General features: G+C 41.3%; 2 non-coding genes and 1 pseudogene across 2 annotated transcripts; all 3 read left to right on the forward strand.

Annotated features, from left to right (window-relative positions):
• Nucleotides 1-1,053: 1,053 nt before the first annotated feature.
• On the forward strand, nucleotides 1,054-6,462 carry LOC139450898 (uncharacterized; annotated as a pseudogene).
• A 1,537-nt stretch (nucleotides 6,463-7,999) lies between these two features.
• On the forward strand, nucleotides 8,000-8,071 carry Trnam-cau (transfer RNA methionine (anticodon CAU)). The gene has a single exon. It is a non-coding gene; the product is annotated as a tRNA-Met (tRNA).
• Nucleotides 8,072-9,582: 1,511 nt separating this feature from the next.
• On the forward strand, nucleotides 9,583-9,654 carry Trnam-cau (transfer RNA methionine (anticodon CAU)). The gene has a single exon. It is a non-coding gene; the product is annotated as a tRNA-Met (tRNA).
• Nucleotides 9,655-9,714: the final 60 nt, after the last annotated feature.

Here is a 9,714-nt window from a genome sequence, read left to right on the forward strand (position 1 = left end):
CAACTCAGCCAAAGGAGACGAAAATGAAGCTTTCATTAGCAGCTTTATAAATTCCTCCATTTCTCGTTTCATGTTAGAGTTTTAAGACATTCTAAAAACGAATCGTCTAAAAAGTACTGACATATCTATGTTTGTATTTGGAAGGTTTACCTCTTTAGACATTTAGATTTTGGACAAATGGGGTTGACACGCAATGTAATCAGTGAACATGTCCAGGGGACTTTCTGATGCAAGCAATTACTAACAGACACATATGTCGTAGCACTAGGTAGATGAAATGAGAGCAGAGTGGCGCAGTGGAAGCGTGCTGGGCCCATAACCCAGAGGTCCGTGGATCGAAACCACGCTCTGGTAACTGCATCTTTTTCTCTCCTTCCCGCTTTTGCAACAAGAAATAATACAACTCACCCCAACGAGACGAAAATGAAGCTTTCATTAGCAGCTTTATAAATTCCCTGATTTCACATTTCATGTTAGAGTTTTAAGACATTCTAAAAACGAATCGTCTAAAAAGTACTGACATATCTATGTTTGTATTTGGAAGGTTTACCTCTTTATATATCAAGATTGCGAACAGATGATGTCAAAACGAAATACAATCGGTGGACATGTCCAGGGGACTTTCTGAAGGAGACGAAAATGAAGCTTTCATTAGCAGCTTGATAAATTCCTTGATTTTTTTCTTTTGATGTAATGGTTTTAAGACATTCTAAAAATGAATCGCAAAAAAGTACTGACATATCTATGTTTGTATTTGGAAAGTTTACCTCTTTAGACATTTAGATTGGGAACAAATTGCGTTAACACACAATATATTCAATAAACATGTCCAGAGGACTTTCTTATGCAAGCAATATGTAATAATATTGATCAACAGGTAATACGGTATTGGGTGGTCGGGTTTGTGATCGTGCAGGTAAGAGTTTGTCGATAAGTCCGTGTGCTAAAGCCACGTGACGGAGGCGATGAGCCGGAGCGAGACAGAAGGCTGGTCACTTGAGGTCTCCAGCTTCACAGGCGACGGATTTCTGGCGAGCGACCCCTTTAGCCAGCATGGATACGTTCAACAAAATGCCCATTGATTCTGAAGAAGCTGATCCGGTGTCGGCTCTGAACGACAGAGAAAAAGGTGATAACTTTGATTCTTTTAATCTGTTCAAACAGTATTTTGACAATAAACTTCTATCACTTAAACAAGATTTTCTGCACGAGTCGGAGCAGCTTACGCTGTCGGTAACCAAACGGTTGAGGAAAGATTCGAAACCAGAGTTTAAATATAAAGGGAATTCTGTTCAATATAATTTCAACTGTGGACTTTCGGACACTGTAAGGTCAGCAAAATCAAGTCTCAGAAGGGGAAATTATTCTGGAGCGATGGATTTTGGGGATAATTTATCTAGCAGCATAGACAAGAGAAACAAGCTTATTCGCCTAGCTGATAGGTCCCCAGCCGGGTGAAGCACAGTTCAGGTGTTGGAAGGGGACGACTTAGCGTCGAACTCTGAAGAAGAAAGACAGTTCGAGAGAGCAGAAAACAGGGCTATTCGCAAACGGGCTAGTACTAGCGGTCGTTTCACCAGGAAACAGCTTGCTCTAAATACAATGGATAAACATGATATAGCGTCGCTGCCTTCTGGTCCTCAGTCTTTTCGTGGGCAACCACGTAGGGGTCCCCAGCCACATCAACAGTGCTTTGCCTGTGGCGGATACGGACACTGGCGAGGTTCTTGCCCAAAGGCCATTCAGCGACGGAACCCACAGGATACTCCGGCCGCAACATCCGGGTCAAGGGAGCTTGACAAAATCTAACACTCACACAGGTGCGTGTTAACGAGTTATGTCTTTAATGCGAGTGTTTCTGAATAACAAAAGTATCTTTTTCATGAAATTCATATACAATTTATTTTAGATATTTAACAATAAAGAATTATTGCCTTGATGAATTTGGAATTTTCTCCTCCCCCAAGTTTTATGTGTTGTAGTTACTCAGGAGTTTTTGGACGTCAAGAATACACATATGCCGACTGGAATGGTGGCACAAAAGGAGAGTTCGAAAATACCCACGGAGTTGGATGGTACGTCTACACCTCTCGTGAAAGGGAGTCTATTGAAACATTTAGCATTCTGGGAACAACTTCAACCTCCTGAAGTGGTGTTACAAACTATAAAATGTGGGTATGTTATACCTTTTATATCTACCCCACTCATGAGTTTTTTTAAGAACAATACTTCAGCATACATTCACTCCGAATTCGTTAATTCAGCTATTGAAGAACTGTTAAAAAACAAGTGTGTTAAAGAGTTGAAATTTGTCCACATGTTGTCAACCCTCTCTCTGTATCGGTACAAAAATCTGGGAAGAAAAGATTAGTTCTCGACTTGAGGTTGGTAAATAGTCACGTTTGGAAGCAATCTACAACATTTGAGAATCACTCTCAAGTATTGGACTTCATCCGAAAAGGAGACTTCATGTTCAAGTTTGATCTTAAATCAGGGTATCATCACATTGATATGTGTAGTCCTCAGCAAACATTTTTAGGTTTTGCATGGAACTTACACGGGAGTTGGATATATTTCCAGTTTCGGTTCTACCGTTCGGTTTAACATCAGCCCCATATATTTTTACTAAGTGTATAAGGCCATTGGTCAAGTATTGGAGGTCATCAGGACTTGACATCGTTGTATATCTTGATGATGGTTTCGGAGCCAACAAAAGTTATTCTCGTTCACTTAGTGATTCCAATTTTGTTCAGAACACATTGAAAAAAGCTGGGTTTATAGTTAATTCACAAAAGTCAGTTTGGCAACCGTCACAACAGTTAGAATGGCTTGGCATTAGTTGGTGTCTGGCGTCAGGTACTATGAGTATACCTAACCACAAGGTGAAGGAATTGGTAGATGCTATCACTCAACTACTAAACGGGCTGCCAGCTTTTTCAGCAAGAAGATTAGCTCGTGTAGTAGGCAAGATCAGTTCTTTCTCACCAGTGGTAGGTAACATTACGCGGCTGATGACCAGAAGATGTTATGAACAGATAGCTAATTGCAGGTCATGGGATAAGGTATACTTATTCTTGAATCTAGGCTGTGTCACTGAACTAGAATTTTGGAAGTATACCGTACAGCACATTAACTCTAGGTTCATCAATCCAGATTTTCATCCGTCATTCTCAGTGTATTCAGATGCTAGCGATTCTGGTTGTGGATCCTATATAGAGAACACAGAAGAACAGTGTTACTATATGTGGTCAGCAGAGGAATCGAAGAGGGGCTCAACATGGAGGGAATTAAAGGCTGTCGAGCTTGGACTTGTAAGTTTGAAGGATTTTATTCGCGGATCAAATGCTATATGGAAGTTGGATAGTCAGGCAGCCTGTTCTATTTGTACAAACGGCAGTTTCGTGGATGAATTGCAAAAGATTGCACTAAATATATACTAGCCACATTAAGAAACTGTGCACGGAGAAAATATAGATATAAGGGCACACCGTCCATATATGAAATGTAGGTTTGAACACAGCAATTATTGGAGACATTCAAACGCTCATGCACGTGCCATGCGATATGACGTCATTGATAGGGTCTATGGACGTGCAATGTGTTACTGCACGTGCACCCTGTGCAGCTGTACACAGCATGTGCAACTCAAACTTCGCTGTCACTTTGGAAAGCATGATCTGTGGTCATTCAAAAATTCAAAACTTCTCGGGCGCAGACACAAGCATATCACAAGCAAATCATGCCAAGATTGACAGCTGCACAGCGTCATGAAGCCATTGGAATGATCCGAGCGGGAAGGAATGAGGCAACAACAGGTGGCAACACATTTCCAATGCCATCGTAACACGATATCAGCATTGGTGAGGCGTTATCAGAACACAAATGACGTTGCCGACCACCCACGTTCAGGACGTTGCCGAGTAACGACGCCAAGACATGACAGATGGATTCGAGTTACACATCTCCGACGGCAGTAACGACGTCCCAGACAATTCCTGGACTGCGCCGTATCCATCCCAACACTGTCAGGAATCGTTTACGTCAGTACGGGATTCGACCACGACGCCCTGCCATACGTCCCATCCTGACACACCGTCATCGAGTCAACCGTCTAAGATGGTGTCGAAATCATGTTTGCCAACCTCGAATATGGTGGAGAAATGTTGTCTTTACAAATGAATCGAGGTTCAACATTTCCCACAGTGACGGGTGCCAACGTGTCTACCGGCGTTTGGGAGAACGTTTGCACGCAACTGTGTAGTGGAGAGGAATTGTTTTGGGGGTGGCTCTGTGATGATTTGGGGTGGGAAAACAGCACGGCACCGAGCCCCTTTGGTGGTTGTTCAGGGCAATTTCACCGGTGTTGGCTACAGAGATCAGATTCTGAGGCCTGTGTTCATTCCTTTCCTGCAACGTCATGGCCCGGGATTGACATTTCAACAGGACAACGCTCGTCCTCACACGGCTAGGGTCGCAATGGATTTCCTTCACCATATCAATGTCATGTTATTGCCATGGCCTGCAATTTCTCCAGATCTCTCCCCAATAGAGCATGTGTGGGATGAAATGGAGCGCCGTCTGCGTCGTCTTCCACATCCTCCAGATAACGTCCGTGACTTTGCACAGGATTTGAGGAGGATATCGTAGGATATTCCCCAGGCCTTCCATGTCCATTCGGTGGACTCCATGCGTCGCCGATGCACTGCTGTGATTCACGCACAGGGTGGTCATACCCGTTATTGACTTTGTGACTTTGTCGTATGACCCCCTACTCCATTTTGATCTTCTGACGTCATCGTAACCGTTCAGGTCCCGTTGACATTTTCTTATGGTCCGATCATTCAGCTGCTACAGCGTCTGCATCATTTTGTTCTTGCTGTGTTGTATTTCAATCCAGAATATATTTTCTCCGTGCACAGTTTCTTTATGTGGCTAGTATATTTCACTTCTGTAGAGAGAGCAATATATCCATATCATTTCAGTGGATTCCCAGGGATAAGAATGTTGCTGCTGATGAGTTAAGTAGGTCAGTGGATTATGACGACTGGTCAGTGACAGATGAGGTTTTCTACGAGCTGAATGGGGTCCTTTCACTGTTGACAGGTTTGCTGATGAACACAACAAAAAGTTGACAAGATTTAATTCTAAATTCTTGGTTAAAGACGCCGAAGCTGTAAATACATTCATTCAAGATTGGTCAGGTGAAAACAATTGGGTAGTTCCACCTTTTCCTCTCGTATCTAAAGGGATTAATTTCATTTTGTACAATAGGTTTCGGTCAGTACTGATAGTGCCGTGTTGGAAATCTGCTATATTCTGGCCTCGTTTGTTTGATAGATCAGGAGAGACCGTTCAAGGCGTATCAGATGTTATAGAACTGAAAAACTGAGTTATCTTTGTTCAAGGAAGTCACAAGACAATTTTCAACGGTAAATTCAAGGGAAGTGCATTGGCAGTAAAGTTCTTTTAACATTATTATTGCAGATGTGTTTACCACTGGAGTGTGGGGAATGAAACTTCAGGACGGCCGTTTACAGACTCTTGCTCACGAATTATCGAAAACAGTGCTGAAAGCTCGAGCGCCATCTACGGTGAAAACTTATAGAACGTATTACAAAAATGGGTAGATTGGTGCGAGCAGTTTTCTGTTACCAGCTACAGATTTCCATGTAGCTCTTTATTTGCAACATCTAAAGCAGAACGACACAAGTCCAGCTACTATTCAGCAGACTTTGTACAATACTGGTTGGGCTCACAACTTGGCTGGCGTAAGGAATCCGTGTAGTTCAAGTATAGTGAAGTGTGTTCTAGAATCCAGCTTGAGAACAGATTCTTGCCCCGCTTCTAAGAAAGAGCCAGTTACTACAGATATTCTTAAGAGTTTAGTTGACCATTACGGATGTGATACGGCTAGTTTGTTAAACTTAAGATCCTTAACATTTTGTCTAATAGCATATGCTGGTTTTTTTCAGGTTTTCAGAAGTTGTGAATCTTAAATGTTCTGATATAAAATTTGAGGAGGGTTACATATCTATATCTGATAAATAGAGGGATGGAGATCACGTGGTGATATCGGCCAGTAGGTCAAAATTTTGTCCAGTTCAGATGCTTAATCGTTACATGAAAATGGCCGCATTGCAGGTTGGATCCAAAGAGTACATCTTCCGTCAGATCTCTGTGTGTAGAAGTAAAGGGATTTCTAGATTAAAAGGTACAAAACCTATTTCATATTCGACAATGAGGGAAACAATTTTGTCGATGTTGGACTCCCTGGGTTTAGAGAAGAATTCATTTGGTTTACACAGTTTTCGATCTGGAGGGGCCACAGAGGCTGCGAAAGCTGGAGTCCCGGACAGACTCTTTAAACGACATGGTAGGTGGAAATCGGACTTTTCCAAAGACGGATACGTGAAAGATTCCATTTCGTCCAGATTAAGTGTTTCAGAGAAACTTGGGTTGTGAAGTGTTAGAAATAAATGTTTCCTGATTAATCCCGTTCTTTATATACTTGGGGTTGCGGAAGACGCCACCCAATGAAGTATTGTGTTGTTGATAAATGTTTTATGTTCGTTTGAGTAGACGAATTAGAACATGATGATATTTATCAACGGGTAATACGGTATTGGGTGGTCGGGTTTGTGATCGTGCAGGTAAGTGTTTGTCGAGAAGTCCGTGCTAAAGCCACGTGACGGAGGCGATGAGCCGGAGCGAGACAGAAGGCTGGTCACTTGAGGACTCCAGCTTCACAGGCGACGGATTCCTTCCCGCCCACCCACCCCGTGTAAGTAATAAAGATATATGTATATTACTGGATAAGTAAGTCAAAAGTAGATTATTTCTGTAAACATTCGTGCAGATCAAGATTGAGACAAAGGGAACTGAATAGTTTTACAATATTATGATTGTACAGGTAATCAGCATAATACATATGAAAATATATTTAACCTTAAAAGAAACCTCATTCACTGCAAGAAAGGTACTTGAAAGGCTCAATTCGATTTGGTCCAGGTTGCAATTGGGCGGCAGAGAATGTTAGCCACTGGGCGGCACAGAATGTTAGCCACTGGGCGGCAGAGAATGTTAGACACTGGGCGGCAGAAAATGTTAGCCACTTGGGGCAGACAGTCAGCATTATGTGAGCATTATATAAATTGGTGCCAATCAAGTTTGGTCAAATTTCGTCAATTAATTGCGAGTTTTAGTTTCAGATCGGGTTTACTTCCTGGGGTTAGTTATATCTGGAATTCTCCAGGCGTGCAGTTATCCGTCACTGCGGTGCTGGACGCCTTGAGACCATGCCAGGGTGATATACGGAGATGCAAGTTATCACTATGTGGTGTCCTGGAGTCTCGAGCAGCCAGCCTAGCCTACACATACTGTCCAGTGCAGTTTGCCCTGTCAAGTACCTACTACCTCCGATGGTTATTACCACGATGACACTACTGTACATCCGAGCTTCAAATAAACCCGTCGCATGTAGGTTGCGGTAGACGCCACCCAATGAAGTATTGTGTTGTTGATAAATGTTTTATGTTCGTTCGAGTAGACGAATTAGAACATAACAGACACATATTTCGTAGCACTAGGTAGATGAAATGAGAGCAGAGTGGCGCAGTGGAAGCGTGCTTGGCCCATAACCCAGAGGTCCGTGGATCGAAACCACGCTCTGCTAACTACACCTTTTTCTCTCCATCCCGCTTTTGCAACGAGAAATAAGACAACTCACCCCAACGAGACGAAAATGAAGCTTTCATTAGAAGCTTTATAAATTCCTCCATTTCTCTTTTGATGTTATGGTTTTAAGACATTCTAGAAATGAATCGTAAAAACGTACTGACATATCTATGTTTGTATTTGGAAGGTTTACATCTTTATATATCAAGATTGGGGACAAATGGCGTTTACACGCTATGTAATCAGTGAACATGTCCAGAGGACTTTCTGATGCAAGCTATATGTAACAGACACATATGTCGTAGCACTAGGTAGATGAAATGAGAGCAGAGTGGCGCAGTGGAAGCGTGCTGGGCCCATAACCCAGAGGTCCGTGGATCGAAACCACGCTCTGCTAACTAACCCTTTTTCTCAATTAACAGAAACATGTTGTGGTCCCTTTGCAAATCTAAAGGTATCCGTACTGAAATTGGTAAATTACTATGTTGTATATATCACAATGTGAAGGTCTGTGTTCGAAACAATAACACCTTATCTGATTCCTTCTACTGTAATATTGGGGTTAGACAAGGATGTATTCAAGTCCATTCCTGTTTTCGTTTTTCATAAATGAACTTTCGATACAAATATCTGAAAATTGTAACGAGGGTATCCAACTCCATCCTGAAACTATTAAACTTTTTCTACTCCTTTTTGCTGATGATATAGTTATGTTCTCGAGCACAGTACCTGTATCAAAACGAGAAAAATGGCCCTATAAAGGTGAAAAACTTGAGGTTGGCACTGCAAGCCAAAAAGATTTTCATTGGCATGTTACAAAACCTAAAACCCCTTGGAAATATTTGCTTTGAAACATTCTCTAAGATTTTCGACACTAAGATCAGTCCTATTCGACTCTACAGTGCTGAAGTCTGGGGCCAAGAGAACTATGATACAATAGAGAAGGTACATCTATTTGCGTATGAAGATTTTTAGGAGTAAATTCCAACACTCCAAATGTTACAGTTTACGGGGAATGTGGGAGATACCCAATGTATATATTTAGTTACATAAAAGTAATAAAATATTGGATAAAATTGCTTAAAATGCCAAATACCAGATTCCCAAAGAAATGCTATAACATGATGATTCTTTACGATAGCAGAGGTAAAAATAACTGGGCCTCGGGTGTCAAAAAGATACTCCAATCTTGCGGGTATGAGTACATTTGGAGAGAGCAACATATTACAGTAGCAGATCGTTTCATATATAATTTAAGACAAAGGCTTAAAGATATGTGTTTTCAAAAGTGGTACTCTTCACTAGGTTTACATAATAAGTTAAAGCATTACACACATGTTTTAAATCATTCATTCTGACCGAAAAATATCTTTTGGATATAAATGTTAAGAAATTCCGAACAGCACTATCCCGTTTCAGATGTAGTTCTCATGACCTTCTAATAGAAAAAGGTAGACATTTAGTGATACCAAGGGAAAACAGATTGTGTAAATATTGTACTTGCCAAGAGATAGAAGATGAATACCATTTTTGGCTAGTCTGTCCTTTGTATGCAAATATCAGAAAAGAATACATACATAAATATTTTTATCTGAATCCTCATGTCATCCCAAAATGAAACAGTCACAAAATATTTTTCAATGTATATATATCATGCAATGAACATCAGATCCTCTGCATTAAAGATGTGATTTTTTGTTACGATATATGTAATTCCTATTGCACCCATGTATTGCTACTGTATGTATATATGTACTATAGGCCTATAAAGATTGAATACATTCTAAAAATGAATCGCAAAAACGTTTCTTTGTTTGTATTTGGAAGGTTTACATCTTCCAGAGGACTTTCTGATGCAAGCTATATGTAACAGACACATATGTCGTAGCACTAGGTAGATGAAATGAGAGCAGAGTGGCGCAGTGGAAGCGTGCTGGGCCCATAACCCAGAGGTCCGTGGATCGAAACCACGCTCTGCTAACTACACCTTTTTCTCTCCTTCCCGCTTTTGCAAGAAGAAATAATACAACTCACCCCAAC

The sequence above is a fragment of the Haliotis cracherodii genome, unplaced genomic scaffold, assembly GCF_022045235.1.
Source record: "Haliotis cracherodii isolate W230 unplaced genomic scaffold, xgHalCrac1.p SCAF_8, whole genome shotgun sequence".
Taxonomy (NCBI): Eukaryota; Metazoa; Mollusca; class Gastropoda; order Lepetellida; family Haliotidae; genus Haliotis; species Haliotis cracherodii.